Genomic DNA, 8955 nt, shown 5'->3' with positions numbered 1-8955 from the left:
GCCGGCGCCGGGAGGCACGGACACGCCAACAGCAGCGGCGGCTTCTCCCGCCGCCGCGCCCCGCCAGCCCCGAGCCGCGGATCCTGCCGCCGGGAGCCGCCGGGAGCCGCCGGGAGCCGCCGGGAGCCGCCGGGAGCCGCCGGGAGCCGCCGGGAGCCGCGGGCACCTCTGGCAGCTCGGCCCCTTCCTGCGCCCGCACCGGAGCTCACCCTACGGCGCCGCCGGCCCGGGCGGAGCGGAGCGGAGGGATGCTGACGGCCCGCCTCCCCGCCCTGCCTCTCGCCTGATGGATTTCCCTCCCTTCCCTAATCCTCCGCCGTCGCCGGGCCGGAGGGGAGGGAGCGGAGCCGCCGGCAGGCTGCTGCGGTGCGCTGGGCGAGGGGCCCCGGCATTATAGAGCCGAGAGCGGGGGCGGCCCCCTCCCCTGCCCGCCAGCCGCGCCCGCCCGCTGCCCTCCCCGAGCCCGCACCGCGGGGAGCCCCGGCGGCTCGGGCCCGGAGAACGGGGCACGGCGGCCGGCCCGGGGAGCGCGCCCTGCCCGCGCTGCCCCAAAGGACAAAGGGCATCGGGAGCCCCGGCGGCTCGGGCCCGGAGAACGGGGCACGGCGGCCGGCCCGGGGAGCGCGCCCTGCCCGCGCTGCCCCAAAGGACAAAGGGCATCAGCTGCCCCGAGCCCCCACCGCTCCCCGGCCCTCCTCCGCACAGGGCATCCTCCTTCACCATCGGCAGCCGCTGCTGCTGTTGTGGAGGCGTGAATTAGCCCGAGGGGCAGCAGAGTGCAGGATAACCCCTGCCGGGGCTGAGCGGGGCAGCGGAAGGAGAAGGCAGCCAGGGCACGGACCAGGGCAGGGCCAGTCCTTGCTGGCCTCAGCCAGAACCTTGGCTTAGATCACGTCGAGGGGGAGAGCAATGGCCACAGTGATGTTGCACATGTAGCTATTAAATCCCCAGCAGAAATGCAGGGCTGGGGGCTCAGGTGCTGGATGTTTTGTCTCGATACGGGGGGGAAAAGCCACGGCCGAGGGGCATTGTGTTTAGCGCTTGGCAAACATGACAGTAAAATGGTGCCTGAGCTCCTGCACGGTACAGGTATAATGCACCACAGTTGGAAAGCGGGCCTAGAAAATTCAACGCATTTTGTTGATTGTCTGGTTCCCATCTGCAACTCTAAGAGCAATTTTGAGACCATAGATGGGTTATTTCTTTCAGTCCAAATCCCTGCCCTTCAAATCCAGTTGCTACATTAAATGAATGTCCTAGGCAGCTGCACTTAAAAAAAAGAATGGTATTGAAAAATGTTGTCATTTGCAAGGGGTAACTGAGTGCCTGTTTTTCAAAGTTTATTTAGCAGTTTATTTAGCCCATGTTAATTCTCAGCTTTAAAAATCGAGGTTATCTGTATTGGCTTAAGCACTGACCTAATTTATGTAGCTACTGTTTAAGTGTTTTTAAATTTTGAGCACAAAAGCAGATGCATCTTGGGGGAACCTGAGTAGTTCAGCAATTGCCTCATCACGTGTTCCAGCTGTCAAATACAGCAGGACTGAAACCTTCCACTATTCAAATGAGCCAAAAAGCAGCTTTACCAAGGGGTAATAGAAACCAGCAAGTGGTAAAGCTAACTCTCCAAAAGCCAAGTAATAGCTGTTTTTTGGGGGAGGCTTTTGTTGTTGGGTTTTTTTTTTTTCCATGAGATACTGACCTTTTTGGACCAGCAGACAAGAGTGAGTTGCTAGGGGAGCTCTGTGTGATTCACAGAAAAAACGAGTGTTATTATTCATTTGTACTTCAGCCCTCCCCTGGCAGTGCTTTTAGGATCTGGATTTTTGCCTTGTCTCATTTTGGAAAGAAGACTAATTTTCTTTCCTCCTTCTACTGTTATCCACTGCTGTTTTGGCACAGGTGCCCCAGATATTTTTGGGTGTTCAGTAAACAGCATGAATTGTTCAGACAAGAAAATTGGAGAGGAAATCTACAGTTCATGGCTGACCTCTACTGTTGGCTCTTTTTTTTTGCTTTACACTTTGCTTTGTTGACAGCTGCCTCATGTCTCTGTGATGAACACAGGGTCTCAAAAAGCAAACCCTTCAGGGGATGCTGCTGAAACCCCAAATTCCTGTAGTATAAGGGAGGAAATTATAATTTTTAACTATTTCTTTGATAAATCTAGATTTATATTTTATTTGTGGCAGTCTCATTTTCATCTGATTTTAGGAAATTGAATTTTATAGACACTGAAGGAATTATTTTGATGTTCTTTAATAGCAATCAGCCCCTCAACTCCTGAACTAAACTGTGTTCAATCAAGTGAATTCTTACTAAAGGTTTTACCTTTCAAGTCAGAGAGTCTGCTGTGAATGCACACAACTGTCAGGAAAAGGTCTTATCTGCTTTCTGTAGACATCCTGGCTAATAAAAGTTAATTTCACAAACATAGATATTATGTAGATACTAGCAAAGAAAGATTAAAAACCAGTATACTGAAGTCCTCTAAAAGCCTTTATTTATGGCACTGGTTATCTCTAGAATTTGGTGTTTACAACTTAAAAGCAAGCGGTACAGCCTGTGGCCAGCAGAGGTTTCTTTGCCTGCAGAGCCCACCGGAGACAATGCCCACTCTTCTCTGAGCTTTGATTCTTCTCTCTGCTAGCCAGCCAGGTGAGTTGGAGGCGGCTATTTCCCCTCCCTAGGCCATAACTTCTGAGACACAGTGATGAATGTGAGTTCACTTTCCAGTTACAGGCTGTAGAACCCACTGTGGGTCTCCCAGCACACCTTGGTTGGGTGTTTGCCAGAATACAAACAAGCCCCTAATGTCTGTTTGTTTCTCACAGACGTGGGGTATAATTAGAGACAGCCAATTGTGTGTCTGTCTGTTTGTGAATAACCAAGTGCTCAAGGACACAACATCATGCACAGATCATGTCACATGTATCAAGGTCAGGCATAGAATGTGTGTGGTAATAGTGTGCATCTAGTACCGGTGTGCTGTCTATTTCTTCTTTATCTGATGAGCAAAGAAATATGTCAATGTACAAAACACTTCACTCAAGTGCTATTTCCGGTCTGTTTTGAGTCTGAGAGAGGCACAGAGCTACTAGAGAAACAGCTACAGGATTCTGGGTTAGTGTATGTATGAAAGAGACCCTCATCATGGCTGTAAGATGATTGTTTATACCCAAAGTCTGTCCTCCCAGTTCAGTTCACAAGGCTAATCTTGTGTGCTGGTCGGTCAAAAGAGGCAGGGACTGAAGAACATTCAAAATGACTCGTGCAGTCATTACAAGATATTGCAGTTGCCCAGAATTGCAAGAAATATCCTCTTTTTCTCTTTGAACAGATTTGCAGATGAACAAAATCGTGCATCATTCTGATGTGACAGTGTGACAGGAGATGATAAAATAGCCCTGAGAAGAGGCTGATAGTGAAGAAGTGACCATCTTGTACTATATCCATCTACAGTGACTGCAGCCCTTTCTGACTCTGATCTAATTATTGTGCAACTGCAATGACCTGGGGCTCCATATCAGAAAATAATCTGCTTTTCCTTCTTTTTTGAGAAATAGGTAAGATAGGCTGGGATTTTAAGTGGTAGCTTACAGCACATGTTCGATGCCGACATTTTCTTGAATGTTGAGTTAAATTACCTCTTTATTTGTTAGCTGCTTTTTTTTAGATAGTCCTAGTGATTGCATCCCATGTTATTAGTTATTCTCTGTTGTTTGCTTTGCCCAATGAATAGTCTCAGGGATTGAGAATGTACACATGATGAGCTTGATTTTTTTTCTGTGAAATGTCCTGAAACATTATGTGGTGCTTCCTTGCAGGAGGTAGCAAGTAGTTTTGATTTTGAGTCTTCTATTGAAGGATGAATTAGTGATCCTAAATATGGTTAATTTTGTGATTAAACTTTATATTCTCTACATGCTAATTTGAACAGAGGGTCATAAGGGCAATGTCTTCCCCAAAGTCTTAGTTCCTACACCAGTATGTGATTTCCAGAAGACAATCCATTCTCCAAATTGTCATCTGTTGGGAAGGATAAGACTATTCTGTTGTTTAAAAATAACAAAGCTGCTGCCCTGCCACTTTGTAAATAGTAATTACAGAGAGTGTTCCTGAACACTGCTCAGATGTGAAGAATGAGCATTTGTCAAATTTGCCTAATGACTGCATAACTAATGAGTAAGACCTGTGATCATTTCTATAATGCAAACATTTTTCAAAATTCATGCTTGTCTTTTATTACTGTTAGCATACACATTATTAGCATTAACATGTGAGCATATTAAGCAGCAGTGGCAGGACCTCTGTGTTCCTGTGAATGAAACATCTCAAATGCTGTAAGTACAGAGACTTCTCAGCGTATCTACCCTACAGGTGCTTTTCTCTGCCCAAAGACATATCACGTTTTCACTGACATCGTGCTCAGCACATTTGCACTTTGATTTCTGTATAAGGAATTATTGTTCCTCTCATTTCAGCCTCTGTCAAGTCCTTCTGATGCACTTTGTAATTCCAGGGCTTGGCATTAATTTCTCACTGACATACAAGTCACATTACAGTGTCACTTTGCCATCTTTTTGTATGAGTGTGAACAACAGAAAGTTGACAAAACTTCTTTACCCTGGTTTATTTTAAACAACTACATAATTTAGGGTTCACAGAAGGTAATTAAAGTTGACAGGAAATCTGCATTTTAGGCCTACAGCTTTAACAGATCCTCATCTATAAGCATCTGAAGATCAACCTTATTTATCTTGTCCTAAAGCAACACACTAGAAATTTTTCTGTCCTGAAAAAATTACCATCTGCTGCAATTTAAATAACTAACATGAATTCCACAAAAATGGTCACTTGGTCTGTGAAGACCATTCTAATTAGGCTTTTGACCATAAAGCTAAGCTCAAACTCTTTCAAAGACAGAATGTTGTAGCAAAACTGAGAGCAAATTAATTTAAACCTTGGACTTATATTTGAGGCAGGGGACATGGGAGAGTTTAGTCTTGCAAAGCCAAATTTCTACAGCCAAGATTTCTAAAAGGAAAACTATTCAGGCTGCCCTCGTCTGCTAGAGAATATTGAATTTTGGCCTTTAGAATCCTTATGGTTAAGTTTCAGTTCATCAAACACATACATTTTAAATATGACTTTGGGGAGAAATAATTTTTTAATTTTTGTCTTGGAATGCATGGATTATGAATTTACAACTGTATTTCTTACCTTGCATAAAACCAGCACTCCTAATATTCCTTCCTAACTTGTGCAAAATCTCAGTATCACTTCTAAGGACATGCACTCCGTGTATGATTTATTTTAACCAATGGCTGGTGAAGCTGATATTTTTCAAGCATGTACAACAACAAACATCACGTTCCATCTTGTGTTTGAAATGAGATCTTGTGCTCTCTCTAATTGCCCCTCTGTACTAGCACAGCACACTGAGAGAAGCAGCAGGGCTTCCAAGGGCTGCAATGGGCAAATGCCCCGGTGAGTGACTGGAGACAGGGAGAAATTCAGAGACTCCAGAGAGGAATTCAGAGAGGAGTTCATTGCTTGCAGCACTGGAGAGTGGCAGCCAGTCATGGCTCAGTGCGAAACGCTGTCTCCGGCCAGCTGGTGACAGTCCTTCATGGAAAGTGTTGCAAATGGGAGCATTCAGAGAACGGAAACAAAAATGAATAATATTTGCTGTCAGAACACAGCGTATTTGGAGGCTGTGGATCGTTTAGAGACAGGCAGATTTTCAGAATGAGGTTCCTTACTGGACTCAGAGGAGCTCTGGAAGCAGCTGCTAGATTGTTTCATTGATGAAGAGCTGTGGTCCTCTGGAGGAGGAACTGAAACTCCTTTAAATATAGGGTTTGATGGAAAGTTCACGACAAGCAGTTCAAACCACTAGATATGATCTATTTTACTTGAATCCGGAAATACAGACTTCATTGGTGTGTTTGTGGAGGCCTGCAGATGGGCTGTGGCTTTGCCGTGTTTTTCCCCACGGGCAGCGCAGCGTGCAGCAGCCGTGCTCTGATTTCCCGAACACAGCAAACGTGAGCAGCAGAGCGCGCCTGGGCTGCCTGGAGTGGCCAAGTGTGTGGGAGAAGCGGATCCCTCTTCCAGCTGGCCTTCTGATGGTATTGTCTGTGACACAGCCAGTGGGACTTCTCCCTCCTCATCGCTGCCTTCCAAGCCCAGCCGGTGTTCCGTCAGCTGCGAGGCCAGCGAGGGAAGGTGGGTGTGCCCAGGGCCGGGAGCAGGGACCGAGGCGAGTGACAAACACAGCTCAGTGCCCAGCGCTCCCCTCACACCAGCTCCTGCTGATCGGCCACGCATCGGGGCTTGATGTGAATTAATCACATATTTAAGGAAATACAGCCCTCGGCCATCGGTGATTCACGTCCTCGGCACTGGAGAACCTGGCAGAGTAAAGGGCCAAGCGCAGCCCCAGCACTGATGTCTGAGGAACCATTTAACGAGGCAGCTGGGGGCGAGCAGCCACAATAGACACATGCACTGACTTCTCCAGTGTTAGACCTGCCTTTGATTTTGGTGGTAGTTAGCTCTCAAAATAAAACTTCTCTCTTTTCCAATAACATCAAAAGGGTTTTTGTTAGTCATGACTGGATGCAAATTGCTTTCAGTGTATTTTTCTTAAACTAGATTTAAAAGACCACGGATAGTTCATACATTTATTATGGACAATTTTTTTCTGAAATGTCTTTTTATTATGACAGAGAGGATGAAAAAAGGGAGAATGGAGACAGAGAGGGAGGAATCAACTGTCTGGTTTTTTCAATGCTTTTAATTAGGTAGGTGGATTTTTCAAGCTTGGATAAGCTTTCAGGTATTTGCTTAAGCATTTGTTGTGCAGGAGAAATTCTAGACCACTGATTATTTAAATGACTAATTAGAAGTTTAAAAATATGATAAAAACAAAGTTAAAATCTGACTTAAAATTTCCTTACCAATTAGACCAACGTTTTTGGAATGTCTTCTTATGTTCAGAGAGAATTTTGCCTCACACAGATATAGGAGTGTATTTTTCTGCATATCTTGCTAATGCAGATATAAGACATGAAATCCTTAATTTTATAACTCTATTGGTCTAGAGTTTGATCTGTTTGCTATGCTATGAGAGCATGAGAAAAATTTTCACGGTTACCTGAGCCAGGCAAATAAAAAAAGAAGCTTACAGCAGCTTTCTATTTTTGCGTTTTAAGTTCATTTTTAACTAGAGATGTTTGCATACCCAGATGCCTTTTAATGAAACCAAACTTTCAGAGATTTGTCTGGTTTTGCTCTCTACATGGAAAACCTACTTACCTAAAACTGTGTTTTCGCTTTCACTAATTTACCTAAGTAAACCTTATTTTTTAATTGAAGCTATTACTCCTATTAAATCTTTTGGGATGCCTAAATAAAAATTCAGTGGGTTTCTTTAATGGCTGTTATTCAAGGCTATCTTTTTATCATGGTCAAAATTGTTCTTCTGGATTCTTGGTTAATTGTGAAGATAATGCAATGTGGCAGGTCAGAGGCAACAGTGACGTTGCTCATGCCAGGCTGCAAGGATAGCCTCTAAGTAGCTGAGATGGCTTGAATGTTTTGAGTAATAATTTAATTTATCTCTTTGTTGATTGATTGTCTCTGGTGCTGATTTTTATAATGCAAAAATGTCAATGTTTTCGTGGTGATGATCATAAGAAAATGTTAGTACATTTTTTAAAAGCCCTGCAGTGATTTAGAGCCTATGTCATACTTTTTAAGGAGGTTCTGATCGCCTGGGAGTTTCAGTCTTAGGGGGACCCAATAAATTTGAATGCCCGAAAGTGAGTTTTCTAAGCAGGTAGCTGCATTTTATTCCTGGCAATAAAAGAAATAATAAATTACCAAACTGTGTTTGAAAATCTTACCCTACCATTAGTATTAATTTTAATTTTTCAAGTTCAATTATTGTGTAACGGACACATTGAAACAGTTGATTTTGAAGTTGCGAACATCTAAGTCCCGAAATGCCCAGCTGGATGTGTTCCAGACACATTTCCCCAGCTTTCCCTGGCAGAGGGAGCTCAGCTGAGCAGGCTGTGTGGAAGGCAGGCACAGGTGCTGCAGCTCTCGGGGCTCTCTGGTGGCAGTGCTGCTGGTGTTCCTGCACAGCAGCCTGGCGGGGATACGCTGCTGCTCACCGCTGAGCTGCAGGGCTGCTGTCAGCCCGAGGAGTCCTGCTGGGCCTCACACAGCTCCTGAGCTGCTCTGGCTGTGCTCCTGCCTTTTTACCCTGCTCTACACTTTGTGTGGTTGGCACGTTGTATTGCTAGACTCAGCCCCAAATTCCAGTTTCATTGCGGCATTTTCCTAGTTTTGAAGAGGAAGTGACAGCATTGCTTTAGGAGGAGGAGAAAATAGAGTTGTTCTGTGAGTGTGGAAGTGCCCAGGTGATGAAGGGCAGGATTGCTGACAGGTTTCCCACCTGAGGGAGACTGACTGAGTTTTATGACTAAGGACAGGAAAAGACGAGACTGAGGTGCTATCTTGAGAGCATTGGCTTTGTTAGAGTGTTGACTCTCTTTATATATATATTCAGCTTTCCCCCTTTTTGAATTGAAGTGATATCTGCTTAGCTAGTATGGCATGTCCTTAGTGAAAAGATTAACCGAATTTGGGTTAAACTTCAGTGATGTTTGTTTTGTCAGAAAAGGAAGTAATTGCAGAACTGCTGGTTTCGGGGTTCTTTTCTCTTTTTTGTTTTGATTACATCTGGGAATTCATAGAGCATCTTATTGTTGGTGTTAGCACATATTTAGGAAATGTACTCCTGTAATTCATAAACCAGTGAGGATTATTGAGATATTTTCAATGCATCCAATTTCCTCCACAGGGACTGGATAGACCGTGAAGAAAATTAGAATTTCCTTGTCAAGGGTAGGGCTGAGACACAAAGCAAGTTGGAAGATG

The 8955-nt window shown here is 44.8% G+C and overlaps 1 long non-coding RNA gene across 1 annotated transcript in view; it reads left to right on the top strand.

The window, feature by feature from the left end:
- LOC136366792 (uncharacterized) overlaps positions 1-8955 on the top strand; it is a 106847-nt gene extending 97892 nt beyond the window's left edge. The window contains exons 2-3 of the long non-coding RNA XR_010744584.1: positions 3341-3566; positions 8879-8955. This is a non-coding gene — a long non-coding RNA (uncharacterized lncRNA). The remainder of the gene's footprint in view (positions 1-3340; positions 3567-8878) is intronic.

The sequence above is a fragment of the Sylvia atricapilla genome, chromosome 13 (assembly GCF_009819655.1).
Source record: "Sylvia atricapilla isolate bSylAtr1 chromosome 13, bSylAtr1.pri, whole genome shotgun sequence".
In the NCBI taxonomy this organism is placed as follows: domain Eukaryota; kingdom Metazoa; phylum Chordata; class Aves; order Passeriformes; family Sylviidae; genus Sylvia; species Sylvia atricapilla.
Note: the sequence above shows the minus strand (reverse complement) of the source record. Positions and strands in the feature narration are given on the sequence as shown.